The 15,051-nt window shown below is 35.2% G+C and overlaps 1 protein-coding gene across 1 annotated transcript in view; it reads right to left on the reverse strand.

The window, feature by feature from the left end:
• The window catches only part of LOC139501253 (uncharacterized), a 599,145-nt gene that overhangs the window by 565,071 nt on the left and 19,023 nt on the right, over positions 1-15,051 (reverse strand). The window lies entirely within an intron of this gene.

A 15,051-nucleotide genomic window follows, 5' to 3' on the forward strand; every position in this document is an offset into this window, starting at 1 on the left:
TATCAAAATTTTTGCATATGTACATGATCTACAAAGTTTATACATGTGCAAGCTTAAGGTCCCTATATAAAATAATAATACAATGAATGATTTTTTAGTCACTGTACATGGTCTCTTTTCCCACTTGCATGATTAACATTTTGCTTTGTTATGGTATGAATTGTTTTAACTGAAAAATGACTTGAGACAAACTTTGTATTTTATCTTTCAAGCCTACAATTTATATTTGAGTTACGGCCTTGAACACGGAGCCTTGGCTCACACTGGACAAAAAGCTATAAAGGGCCCCAAAATTACTAGTGTAAAACCATTCAAACGGGAAAACCAACGGTCTAATCTATATTAAAAATGAGAAACGAGAAACACGTATAAATTATATAAAATAACGACAACTACTGTACATAAGATTTCTGACTTAGGACAGGTACAAACATTTGCAGCGGGATTAAACGTTTTAATTGTACCAAACCTTCTCCCTTTTTATGAAACAATAGCATGACATCACAACATAGAAAACCACACGATAAAATATCAATTGGAAGGCTTAACTTAATCAAAAACAGTAAATTAACACACTATGACCGAAAAAATTTGATATGCGATACCTGAATGCAAATGCACAGTTAACAACATTTTTAATTCGTATAATGGGATCACGTTGCCGTCGTCAGAGAAGTCTGAAGACACATAGTTTCTTGATAATAACCTTAGTTCTAGTGAATGGATCTCTATAAAATCCAAACACAAAGTTTGAAACCAAAAAAGGAAGGTTGGGATTGATTTTTGGGGTTACAGATGGTTTTAACAGGTTAGGAATTAAGGGGCTAAAAGGGGTCCAAACAATCATTTTTCTAGTATCCAGACAACAATTTTTGTGTAAGTGAATGGATCTTTTAGAAATTAAACCACAAGGTTCCATAGCAAAAAAAGAAGGTTGGGATTGATTTTCTGGGTTATGGTCCAAACTGTTTAGGAAATAGGGGCTAAAAAGAGGCCAAAAGTTGAAAAACAATACTTATAATACTTCGTATAAATTGCTTACTCCTTGACCAATTTCAATGGGTTTTATTCTTGAATTCCTTAATATGCTGAATCGAACCATGTATTTAGATTTTTGGCCCTTTATTAAATTGGTCCACATTGAGGTCAAAAGGGTCCAAAATTAAATTTTGTTTGAATTCATCAAAAATTGAATTATTGGGGTTCTTTGATATGCCGAATCTTCCTGCATGTGTATTTTGATTTTTAATTTTGGGTCTCGTTTTCAAATTGGTCTACATTATGATCCAAAGGGTCCAAAATTCAACTTAGTTTGATTTTAACAAAAATTTAATATATATATGGGTTCTTTGATATTGCTTAAACTATACATGTATTTAAATTTTTGATAATGGGCCCCAAATTTCAAGTTGGTCCAAATTGGGGTCCAAAATTAAACTTTGTTAGATTTCAAAGTGTACCAAAATTCTAAAAAAAAACATTATAATTTGATTTTTTTTTTCAGATTTAGAATGTGACTTTACACTATCATCACAGTCCACTCAGACATTTTCCCAGACCACAACCTCTGATTGGGAAGAAGAAAACATGGCTCCAAGGGAGATTTTCAATGCTGCAATGGAAATGCTTCTCAGAAATTTTCCAGCACTAAATTCACAGCTACATTTGCCATGGACTAGCCTCTCAAAAAGTTCATCCTCATATTATACCAAAATTATTACAGAAGCTATCCAGCTGATTGCACAGTATGTTGCACCAGGTCAAGAAAATAATCTTTTGACGGATGTGTGCAAGAAATGGATATCATTAAAAGAAGACAAACCTGTTACAATGACTGAGGCAATGATTGCATCCTATCAACAGCAGAACAACAGATTAAGTTAGATGCAAATTTTATCCCTATTTTCAAATAAGCATACAAAGGAAAGATTAATGGAACTGGTACCAGGACTTAGTGTTTTTAAAATTGGTGCTGCCCGAAGACATGCAACATTAACATTTCCAGGACAATTAATAAATCCACCAAAGGAGATAATAAGAATTACAAAGGACTAGATTTATCTCTTTGTTTTCACTAATCTTCATTTGATTACATGCAGGTTGTTATTTTATGTATGTCAAACACTATATTATTTATATGTTCAGATGTTGAAATTATTGACTTTGAATAAGCATTGTAAACTGAAAACAGTTTTACATAAAGGCACTGGGGAGTATAATATTTAACCTGTCAAAGGGCCAATGCTACATTAAGGAAAATACAAAAACTTATAATAAAATTTTGAGGTCACTTATGTTTTTCATGTTAAAAAATCATACTTTCTGTAGAAAAGGGGCGAGTGATATCAGATAGACATGTAGTTGTTAATTAATGTTAATTTTTTTTTATAAAAAACAGCTTTTTCTGCTTTAGTAAAAGCATGTTGGATATAAATTTAAGCAAGGAAAAACCGACTATTCATGAATTCTTTTCAAAATATTTTGAAACAAAGTGGGTTACTTTATTTCTGAAAATTGTGTATTTGTTCTATTTAAGGTGACTCAGGACTATTCGACTGCGCATAATTTCACGCATGAATTATAAAAGTATTTGTCGTAAATTCGACATATTTTTTCTAAATATTTTAATTGATTAGAAATGTTAAATCATTATTGTTATGTGACTAATAGAATATTTTCGTTATTATCCGTATTTGTTAAAGGGTCAAAATGACATTTTACCCATTTTCCCATTTTCCCGCCAAAATTTGGGTTTTAAGGCAAAATATTTTTTTTCCCTTATCGGTGACCTATGATTTTTATTGGCTCATTCTTTGAAACTATATTCCAGCTTTTCATATTACAGTTTTGGACCAATTGTCATAGAACGCGTTTTTGATATTTCGATAAAAATATGTCAACACCTCTATTTTTCCTATCATTTAATTGAAAAATGGTTCCTTTTACATACCTGTTTCAAAGTAAAATTTTGAGCTTAAATGGTCCGTGACCCCCTATTTTTTTCGACCAATTTGATTCATTTTGTTTAAAAATAAAATAACCAAAAATATGGCACTTCTGATAGAAACTTCGAATAGGCCCGAGCCACCTTAACCTCCATATGATAAGTTATCTCCCTTTTTGATAGGACTGTTCTAAAATCTGTAAATGCATTATCACAATAGGTTTGTATTAGAATCTTATCATATCAACCTTTTCATGTTCTATTTATAATTCAGCAATATTTGATAAAGTACTTTCACAGAAAATAATTTGTTTTTAACAGGCAAAAAATGGTGTTTAGCCACCCCCTCCCCAATCATCTTAAAGCAACCAAATACTGTGTGTTTATTATTTCTATGTAGTCAGTTTTTTATTAATTTTCATGTAGCCCAAATTTTAATATCTGGTAGAATTATTATTTTACAAAAAGTGTGTCATTTATTTATTTTGCCTTTGCTCAATTTTTTTGCCAACCAATAACACCATGATTTTTAATAGGGCTCTTCACGGTTAGTTCGGCCATATTGGATAGGGGGCAGATTTTCATAATAGAGGTAAAAATGGTGTGAAAAATACGGGAAAACATCATTAAAACAGAGCTGTTGCTTGGAAACACACATAGGATTTCCCACACTTTCATACCATTTCCACCTCCTTCCAAAAAATCTGCCCCCTATCCAATATGGCCGAACTAACCGTGAAGAGCCCTATTGTCAATACCAACCGAGATATTTTAAAAGAATTATTTAATTTAATGTAGTCTCTTGTATAATCTGAGTAAAACCCCACTTCCAGTGTTCATTTTTAATAAGTCACTGTTTGCTTTATTGAATCTGGAATTTGATCAATTTTTCAGGTTTAAAAAAAAAGGGGGGATAGTAGATTGGAAATATTTTTTTAATATTCAAATGCAAAGCAAAACCTGTTACATGGTAGCAAGTAAGACTTGAATTATTGTAAAAAAAGCAAAAAGAAAGAAATAAAAGTGTTATCTTAGTATATACAACCATATGAACGTTGGCATTTTTTAGAAAATAGGAAATTTGGAAAATGGCTAAATTTACAGAGTTATCTGCCCTTCGGTAACTTCAATTTTTTTTTTTTGCAGATATGGCTATGAAAAGGTCTTTGTATTATGTTTTACAATTGATGCCACTTTTGTTGATGATATGTTTATAAATACATTAAATATTGTTTCAAAATATGCTTATTTTGTGTATTTTCTATTGGTTTTCATCCGAAAATTTCCAAATTACAGGTGGCGCCCCGTACAGCCAAGATAAATAAATCAGATCAAAACATTATATTTATTTACAGTAGTTATGGTAAGGTTAACCTACAAACAAGATTTCATAAAGATTGGCAAATATTGATTCCGGACTATTTTGCATGGTTTTCTCATGGACAGGCTCTTAATTTGTTGTCAGATGAATTTTCAAACCCCCTAGATATTTCTCACTGAGAGAAATGTAAAAGTGCAAATATATTCGTGTATAACCCATAACCAGTCGGGAAGGGTTGCAAGTCTGTAATACAATTTCATTGTCTCATAAAATTTCCATTTCGTTCCCCTTTTGCGTTTTCCGTTCATATTTTCTTTTCTGATGCTGAAGAAGATTCATAGACCGTGCAGATTCCCGCCAAATACTTACGTCTGTCCTCTATATCTTCCTCCAACAAATGGTACACTAATTCAGCTAGAATTGGGTTAGAAGCCAGGGAAGTGTAAAATGAAGATATCAATCATCATTATGATTACTATAAAAACACCCGCAACATTGCGGATCCGTAAATAATATAAAGTACATCTGGGAACAGTAGGCAAAATAGCCTACTTCTATATAGAAATGGCTATTCTGTATCTGTATCTGTATCTGTATAAGGAATTCCCTCCTTTAAAGGAGCACTTGTTTTCAGAATCGGTTTAAAAGTTCACAATATATATTTACAGGACTATATTTACAGGGGTCTTCGGTATTCAAGAAAAGCAAAAATCTACGCCCATGGGGTGAATGTTGGCTACATTCAATGGCCCTTTCGTTTGTTTGACGGTAGAGCTTTCAAAAGTTCATTTCTTTTGGTATGTAAAGCATAGCACAGTTTTCTATTTATATACTCTACTTTGAAGCAGTTGTCCATACATTTGCATCTACAGCCACATGCGCATAATAATCTACTTGGATCTAAAATAAGCTGTTTATTTATTACTAAGCTGGTTAGGTTAAAGAATTTATCACAGTTTTTAATGCTACGAAGAAAGCAGTCTAATTCATGCAAGTATGGTATACGAGTGTTATTCAGAGGTTTACAGTCTAGAATAAAATGTTCAACAGTTTCTGAATTTTCATTGCAGAGAAGACACGTTGGATCTATTGAGTTTTGGTTAAATGCAGCCTTATTGCTTTGCAGGTAATAAGTTCCTGTTAATAGCTTTAATTTTGGTTGCCAGTAGGCGGCTAATATCTTGTGCAGAGGTACCAACACTTGCAAGACATGGATGAGTATTGTGCCATAGAGTATTATTTGCAGATAAATTGCGAAGAGAGCTGAATAATCATACTTTTGTCCTGAGTTGTTCATGCCAAACGTTGTCCACTGCCTTCTTAACACTTGCTTTCCATTTGTATCTGCTGACTGGGTTCTGTATAAGTTCATGAGCTGATTGTAGATTGTATTGTGCAAGTAAGCAACGTATTTTAGAAAAACAGTTTTTGGAGTTAAATCCAGATATCGAGAGTTGTCTTTCTGCCAGATCTTTTTCGACAGATGATTCCATACCACAAATCTTGTTGTATATGTTTAAGGCTGCTTTGTGTATAATGCCTTGGAGTGGTATAACTCCTGCTATAGTATAAATTGCTGCATCCGCAGTGTTGTTGGGAAGCGACAAGATTTGTTTAATTGACTTTCGATAGAATACTTCTAGTGGCTCTAAATGTTTATTGTCTGGAAGAAGAATGTCAATTCCATAGATAAGAACTGGAAGAACATAAACGTTGAAAATGTGAAGACAAGTTAGTGGGTTTAGCCCGTTCTTTCCATGCAGACCAGCCCCCATCAGGCTATACATAGTTCGTCTTGCCTTTGAGATGTTTTCATCAACGTGAATGCTGATAGTTTTTTTTAAATCAGAGCTGTGTTTTATGCCAATATGCACAGCTGAATCTGGCTCATTCATTTTTATATTATTAATTTTGAAGTTGAAGCCTGTATCTTTTGAAGGTGGTTCGTGTTTTAATATGACACTTTTGGTTGGTTGGAGTGAGTATTTCTCTTGCATGCTGTAATTCTCAACCGTGCTTATCATTGTTTGGAGGTCATTAGGAGAATTGGCAATGAGAGCAACATCATCTGCGCAAGTCGGGGATCCACAGTATATATTTCCGATGTAGGTACCAAGGCCGCTGTTTTCTAATTGGTCCAATACATCATTGATGTAAACTTTGTACAGTTCAGTGCTTAATATCCCACCTTGTCTTACTCCTTGTTGTACAGGGAATGGTTTTGACATTAGACCGTTCCATTTAATAGAGGTTGTAGCGTATGTACTCCGTTGGCGGATAAGTAGCCAGAGGGTCCCACCTACTCCTGATAGAAAGAGTTTACGATGTAAGCTGTTAAGATTGACAACATCAAATGCTGATTTGGCGTCTAGCAGAGCAACAAAAACAGGCATCTTTTGGTCCATTGATTCTGCTATGGATTCTAGGAGGATGAGGGCACTGTATAGAGGAGATACCCCAGGAGTGAAACCTCTTTGTAATCGGTTTTGGAGAATATCAATGATGTCTCTTAGCAATTTCCTCAGTAGTATTTCCAGGATTTTTCCAATAATTGGGAGTACAGTGATTCCTCTATAATTTTTTGCCTCATTTGGTAGTCCTTTGTTTTTGAATACTGGTGTTAAGATTCCATGTTTTATGCAGTCTGGTATGGTTGCAGAGGAGCAGATGTTGTTGATTATAGATGTTATTGCCTGCAGTAATGTATCTCCACCATATTTGACATGTTATGCTGTAATACCGTATATATATCAGGTGCCTTGTTGGTATTCAGTTGGTTTATGGCTTTGTCAATTTCTTCAGCTGTGAAAGTTAATGGTACAGCATTTTGTTTGCAGATTTCTTCGATAATGTCTATGTCAAATTCTTTGTTGGTATGATCGGAGTTTGTGGTATTAGACTCAGGTGTTGCGAGCTTGCTGAAATGCTCGTTCCAACCTTTTAGTATTTCTTTCCGAGAAGAGTAGGTTTTGTCTTCTACAGTCAGATCTGATATGGAAGATTTTTTGGTTTTCCTTTGTGCATTTACAAGTTTATGGAATATTTTGCTATCTCTTTGCTTAGCGTTCATGATCTTCTGTAGCGATTCATCTCGTTGTCGCGCAATTTCTTGTCTTCGCGCTTTGCGCAGTTGCTTTTTAGTTTTTTTCCTTTCTTGCATAGTTTCACCAGCCGTTGGTTTTCCTTCCAGTTTCCATTTATCAAGTGATGATTTATTCATTTTCAGTGAGTGTTCAATTTCATCATTCCAGATATGTCTGTTTCGTTGAGTTGAAATTTTAGATGGTGGTACTATATTTTTTTGAACTGTAACTATGGTTTCCATAAGTCTTGTTATTGCGGTCGAATCATTCAAGTAGTCTATGGGATTTTCTTGAAGGCATTTGTTTAAACTATCTTGGTATTGTTGTAAATCTATTTTATCCCATTTGATTTTATTTGACACTACTGGTTGGTCTTGTTTTTTCTTGCTAACAATCTCGGTTTCAATTTCCGTTAAAAGAGGATAGTGGTCAGAGGTGTTGTTTGACAACATATCCAGTCTAATGGTGTTGTAGACTTTTTCGGCTAGGCTGTCGTGTACAAAGATATAGTCAATTGTTGATGTTTCATTGCCATTTGGATGAATAAATGTTAATGGGGTTGGTTTAAACATTAGCTTTTTAGAACTTATGAAGTCTTCGAGTTCCTTTATCCGTGCTGATTTATTAGTTGTTTTCATCAGATCACAGTTCCAATCTCCACATAGGACAGGTGTACATGTGTCGGAGTATTTGAGAATTATCTCGTGGAGCTGGTCGAGACATTCTTTGAACTGTTCGTTTGCCTGTTTTGACCCTCTACATGGCATATAAGCACAGATTAACAGGATCGGCTTTGGTTTTACATTTATCTTTATACATATAATTCTCTCTGAGCCATCATTAATTTTTTCTACAAGATGATCTAGATGTTGTTTCCAAAGTATGGCTACTCCACCATATCCTCTAGGTTTTTGTGTTGGAGGTATAGGGTTGTTTTCGTCAACTGACTTGCATGTCCAAGATGTTTTGTTAAAGAGCTCTCCAATATTGTCCTGTTCAAACTTGAATAGCCAATGTTCCTGAATACATATAAAATCGGTAAAATCTAAAATGTCTTTTATACAAGCTTGGGAGTTATATACATTTTTACAATTGAAGGAGGATATTCTAAGTAGAGTTGAAGTAGAGGCATCATGTGCTATGTGATCCTCTGGATGTTCTGGCAAAGTCCTAAAAAAGTGTCCGGCTTATTTGTTGGATAATCCTCAGTGTTTGAGCTGGGCTCAATAACTTCCAGTGATATTTGATTTCTATCAACCTTTGGAACTTCTTTGTCAGGTATAGATTTCTTAACTTTGTTTGTGCAGTCTTGATCCTTGTGTAACGTACTGCTGACTTCCTCAGGTTCTGTTTGGAGTTCTTGTTGTGACATTTTGATTTCATTTACTGTGTTAAGAAGTACAGATGTAGCTGTAGAATTTAAAATAGTTGGAGATGTTGCCATGTTTGAAGTTTCATTTTCTGTCGGAGGTGTAGTTGTGACAGATTTATGCGGACGATTGACAGTATTGGTTGCTTGAGGCCCTGTTGTGGAATTAATATCGGTATTTACGGTTTGATTGTGTTTGTTGTCATGCCTGAAGTGCAGGTTTGCTCCTGTGAATGTTTGCTGGGCTGGCTGACGGTTATGCTGGTTGTTGACCATTGTTTGATGATGGAAATAAGATGGAGGCGGAATATTGGAAGGATGTGGAGGTAATCCATGCATGTTTGGAAGGTAAGCTGGCATGTGTTGTGGTTGACCTGGCCAATTGGTGTTCATTGGTCTGCACTGATGGGGATATGTAGGTGATCTAGCCATGTAGGCAGGGCCCTGTGGAATTGGGTACTGGAAGTGGCTTGTATGATATGGCTGATAGTGTGGCCTAGCTGATTGTGATAATGTCAGTTCTAGAGTTCTGAGCCTCTGTTGAATGGACTGCAGTTCCATGTCGTGCATTTGTCTATATAACTGACGAGTATTTTCAATATGGGTTATTCTATCTTTGATGATGTTATTTTCCAATGATGAGATATAAGTATCCATACTATTTGTGTGTTGAGGAGTATACACTGGTTGATTTTCTTGAAAGATAGGTGGAGGTTGTTTGTTCATGGTTTCAGTAGAGCCTGAATGTTGTGTACCTACAATTTTCATCCTCAGTATCTTATTTGAGCTTTCCAGTTCTTTTACTTTGGCCTCCAGACTGAGGGAGTATGTTTTTAGGTGTGCCTGGTCTTTCAGTGCATCATTAATAGTCACTTTTTCCTTTTTTAATTCCTCTTCCATTTTACGCAGTTTGCCTTCCTTATGCCGTAATTCTTTGTCAGATAAGGAAATGTCATTTCTTGTGCCTGTTATTGGGACTCTGTTTGTAAGTGACAGATGTGACTGTTCAGTTGGTTGAGGCAGGTCCTCTATTTGATCTCTGATGACTGTTTCCTCATTTAAATAAAGGCAACAGTAGTATACCGCTGTTCAAAACTCATAAATCCATGGACAAAAAACAAAATCGGGATAACAAACTAAAACCGAGGGAAACGCATTAAATATAAGAGGAGAACAACGACATAACACTAAAATGTAACACATATAGACAAAATCCCACGAGAATAACAAATATAACATATATATATAACATCAAAACCAAATACATGAATTTGGGATAGACAAGTACCGTGACACGTCTTATCGCAATGTGAATTTACACTCAAAAATAAGAGAAAACAAACGACACAACGTTATAATGTAATACACACAGAAACGAACTATAATATAACAATGACCATATTCCTGACTTGGTACAGGGCATTTTTAAAGGAAAAAATGGTGGGTTGAACCTGGTTTTGTGGCATGCCAAACCTCGCACTTTTATGGCCATGTGAAATATAACATCAAAATGACAACACAGGACTACAATATAAATAAATTGGAGAACACAATTGACAAAGAATCACACGAACAACAGCCAACAAAAGGCAACACGTTCAAAATTTTAATACGCCAGAAGTGTATTTTGTCCACACAAGACCTATGTGTGACGCACAGATACAAAAGGTTGAAAGCCGAAACGAGTACAAAGTTGAACAGCATCGAGGACCAAAAGATCAAAAAGGTTGTGCCAAAAACGGCAAGGGTTTTCTGTTAAGTTACCAGAAAATCCCTATAATTTAGAGTAATTTATACTTTTGCAAACAGTAAATTTAATAAAATGAATATTCAAAAGATGTACATGATAAAGCTGAAGTATTAACTAATTACAGGAAACAACTGAAATACATTTACATAACCAGACATTTGAAACACAAAAGTAGACACATCCGAATACGTTTAAACCTCTACGCCAAGTGACGTCCTATTTAAGATAGCCCTGGCAGCGGAGACACAAGAAAGTGGTGATGCTACATCTGGAATGACAACTGGCATAAGTTTCTTGACTTTTTGTGTTTGCTTAGTTGGTATATTTCCATCAGCTGGTATAGAGTCTCTTGCATTACATATGGTGCATGTGTACTGGATGTTGTTCGACTCTTTTTCCAGTTCTTCAATTTCTGATTTTTTTAGCTTTTCACAGGCATAGTGAATCCAATGGTTGCCTTTAATGCAGAAGACGCCTCGTGAAAGTAGTGTTCGGTTACATTTAGGACAAATATTGTCTGGAACTGATCTGCCAGTGCCTTTGTTAACTGTGTCTTGGTGGTTTTTGTTAGCCACAGTCAGCTCTTTAGAGAATGTGTTGGTAGTCACAAATTGATCTTCGGATGCACTGTTGTTCAGGATAGCAGGAGGAGATGTTTTATTTATTTTCTTTGCAGATGTTTGTTGCAATTTAATACATTCTTCCCTAATTTTCTTATTGACAGATGAGTAGTCTTTGATGCTGTCCATTTGTTTGGATATAGCCTGTAATTCATCAAAAAACATGTGGTGGTTACGTCCATTCACTTCCACTCTGCAGGTGGTATTATATAGGTTGATTCTGTAATGTTGACGCAAGTTTTGATTGCATTTAACTGCAATAGATTGTTCTACCACCTTACCATATTTGTCCTGTTTATCATGTATGCTGCATGTGAGATCAGTATGTGCCTCATCGGTACCGGCCTGATGAACCGTACACTGTAAAATGTGCTCCAAAAACTACATGTCTTAGACTGAGCATTACAAATTCAAATCTTGTAAAAGACACAAGTTACTGTCCAATTTGGTTGATTATATATATAGGGAATCTTTGAAGCATGACTGGAGCGGCCCCCTCCCCTTTTAGGTCAGTCAGCCCCCCCCCCCTCCCCTTTATGAAAAGTTCTGGATTCGCCACAAGTTACTGTCCAATTTGGTTGATTATATATATAGGGAATCTTTGAAGCATGACTGGAGCGGCCCCCTCCCCTTTTAGGTCAGTCAGCCCCCCCCTCCCCTTTATGAAAAGTTCTGGATTCGCCACTGCAAACAACTGACTCTTATTACAAAAGCAAGTTTGATTTAAACAATTTTTTTTTATTTGAAGCTATATGTGATTTATTTATCAAATTTATGATGCAATCGATATTTTTAACTAGTATTTTTTTTCATGGGCTGAACTTTTATTCTCATGCATACATTTAGCATTAGAACAGAGACATATGATACATATATTGTATTATATGTTTCTGATTGGACTGAGTGCTTTTAATAGAAATAATTTCACCAACATGTTTAGATATGATTTCATTGCAACAAATCGACGCTCCGGCAATGTATGCATGTATACTTCGAGATTCCGCCAATTTAGACGCACCCCTTGATTGACTGCAAGGGTACAGCGGATCCATGTACACTCCCTAAGCATTATGGAGATGTGTCCTTTACAATATTATCCCACCACCAGAACAATCCCCACCCAACACCGCCCAAAGCAATCTTTTTTACTAGCTTGTTTATAAATTCTTGATAGTTATTTACACGTTTGACTGATGAATGGTTTTATACCATCAGAGACATATATACACATGTGTATACATGTCTCTGATACCATACATTATATGTGTCTCAAATACTGTTTGTTTTTTCTTATTCACTGGCAACTAGTGTATCAGTAATAATTAGATTCTTTTGTGTGAACATTTTCGTTGTACTTTTCAAAAGTTAATATTATATTTCATGTTTTACAAAGAACCGACAAAATAACAAATCTGACACTATAATATATGCTGGTGCTGGTAAAATAGCAATTTCTTTAGGAAATGGCAACCTTTCCCTAACCTGGGACAGTGGTGTAACAGTATAACATAGGAACGAACTATAAAATCAGTTGAAAGAGTGGACAAATGGTGGACGCGGCCGGGTACCTGTAAATCGTAACAACAAAAAGACACTTAGTACAGATCTCGAAGTTACTGAAAGCTACATGAAGTTCAAAGCCAATAACAATTAATAAAAAAAACCATGAAATTAAGAATAGAAATGGTTTGTTTCAAAGACACAACAACCCGACCAAAAAACAGATAACAGCCGAAAGCCACCAATGGGTCTTCAACGCAGCGAGATAATCACGCACCTGGAGGTGGGCCTCACCTGGCCTCAACAGGCCGCAAAATAATTATGTGTAAAGTCTAGTGACAAGTCTGGGAGTAGTTTTACTTTTCTCAATATACATGTATCATGTGCATGGTTTAGTACAAAGCAGGGTTTATATTAATATCACATTAACATAATTGTTTTTATCTTGATATACGTGTAATATTTGCCACTGAACATTAAGCATTATTCAATTGACCATAATCATCATAATTGAAAGGAGTTCAAGAAACCATTATATTTTTGAAGAGGAATGTATATCATCGTTTCACTTCGTTTGTCAATAAATGTTTATAATTGAAATGCACTTCAAAGTACACAACATGCACAATATGTAATTACGTTTTAAATAAACGACATATAACTGTTAAATTATTAAGTCAAGGATTTTGTAATCCACAAAAAATAAACTTTAAATCACCCATATATATACATATTTCTTTCGTAGATACAAAAAAAAATAATTGCTACATGTCTTTTTAGAAAACTTATTACAAATGGGAACTGATCCAAACCCAATTTTTACGGTGACGTTGTTTATGAGGCCTGTAATTTTAGATACAATTTATGTAAGCTTAGTCGTCCTTTTTTTCAAATCATTTTTTTTTTTCATTTTGAACGCAAGACGAACGTTTCGTCTACAAAAGAGTCACTAGTGAATATTCCAAAGGTCTATCACTTAACCACTGTAATACAATGGTAAATTATCTTTATCGGTACTATCACTGATTTTGTTATCAAGAATTAAAACCTAACTAGTAAAATTGAGAATGGAAATGGGGAATGTGCCAAAGAGACAACAACCCGACCATAGAAAAAAACAACAGCAGAAGGTCACCAACAGGTCTTCAATGTAGCGAGAAATTCCCGCACCCGGAGGCGTCCTTCAGCTGGCCCCTAAACAAATATATACTAGTTCAGTGATAATGAACGCCATACTAATTTCCAAATTGTACACAAGAAACTAAAATTAAAATAATACAAGACTAACAAAGGCCAGAGGCTCCTGACTTGGGACAGGCGCAAAAATGTAGCTATATATTGTTATAGTCGGGGGCGTATCCAGGATTTTAGGTTAAGGGTGGGTGGGTGGGTGGGTGGGGTTTGGGAGGCACACACTTAAATTGTGCCGAACGGAGAGAGGCGAACATTTTTTGGATGTAAAATTAAAGAAATATTCTTTATTAAGCTGAGGACAACTCATGCTTTGCAAATTTAAGGGGTGCATGCCCGCCACGCTCCCGCCTAAAATCGGCGTCCCTGATAGTAACGAAGACTTAAGGTCCTATAATACATCCTGTCAATGATAACAATAGAATTGAGAATGGAAATGGGGAATGTGCCAAAGAGACAACAACCCGACCATAGAAAAAAACAACAGCAGAAGGTCACCAACAGGTCTTCAATGTAGCGAGAAATTCCCGCACCCGGAGGCGTCCTTCAGCTGGCCCCTAAACAAATATATACTAGTTCAGTGATATAATTATACTAGTTCAAAGTTGGCTTTGCACAAGGCCAGTAATTCTCTGACTGCTCGTTATGTTTTTGCATGGATGTGTACTAATTATTTTAGTCTTGAGAGATTCACGCATGATTTTTTAATTAGTTGAAGATGGCTTTGTACTATAGCTTTCGATGACTGTGTGTGGTATTGGGTCAGTTCTTATTTGTTTGACAACTAACAGAAATGATACCATATGATTTAGATGTAAGCAACTTTATATATAAGCTATAAAATGTACTGATAGGCGAGTGACTTATTTCAAAAAGACGCTTAGTTATCGACTTTAATGCACCCACCTAACACACGGCTGTATTATATATCATTCGAAAGCTGTTAATCTGTACTTTCTGTTTTGCCCGGTCGTAAAAAAATCGTACGGTGCAATTTTTGTTAAATCAAGGTCAAAGGTCATGAAAAAAAAATTCCAATTTTTGCGATTATTAAATAAAACGCCATTTTCTAATTCTTGTACCATAAAATTTTCCAGAAGATCATATGAACTTTATGGAACATGATACATAATTTCCAAATCAAACAAAAAATAAGAGATTCGATGCGCAAAATTTCCCGAAAATTGAAATTTATCACAAATCCTAAAAAAAATGAAAAATTATTCAAAAAGCAAAATATATCTTAGGGAATCGATATTTGAATGCTAAAAAA

The sequence above is a fragment of the Mytilus edulis genome, chromosome 13 (assembly GCF_963676685.1).
Source record: "Mytilus edulis chromosome 13, xbMytEdul2.2, whole genome shotgun sequence".
Lineage (NCBI taxonomy): Eukaryota > Metazoa > Mollusca > Bivalvia > Mytilida > Mytilidae > Mytilus > Mytilus edulis.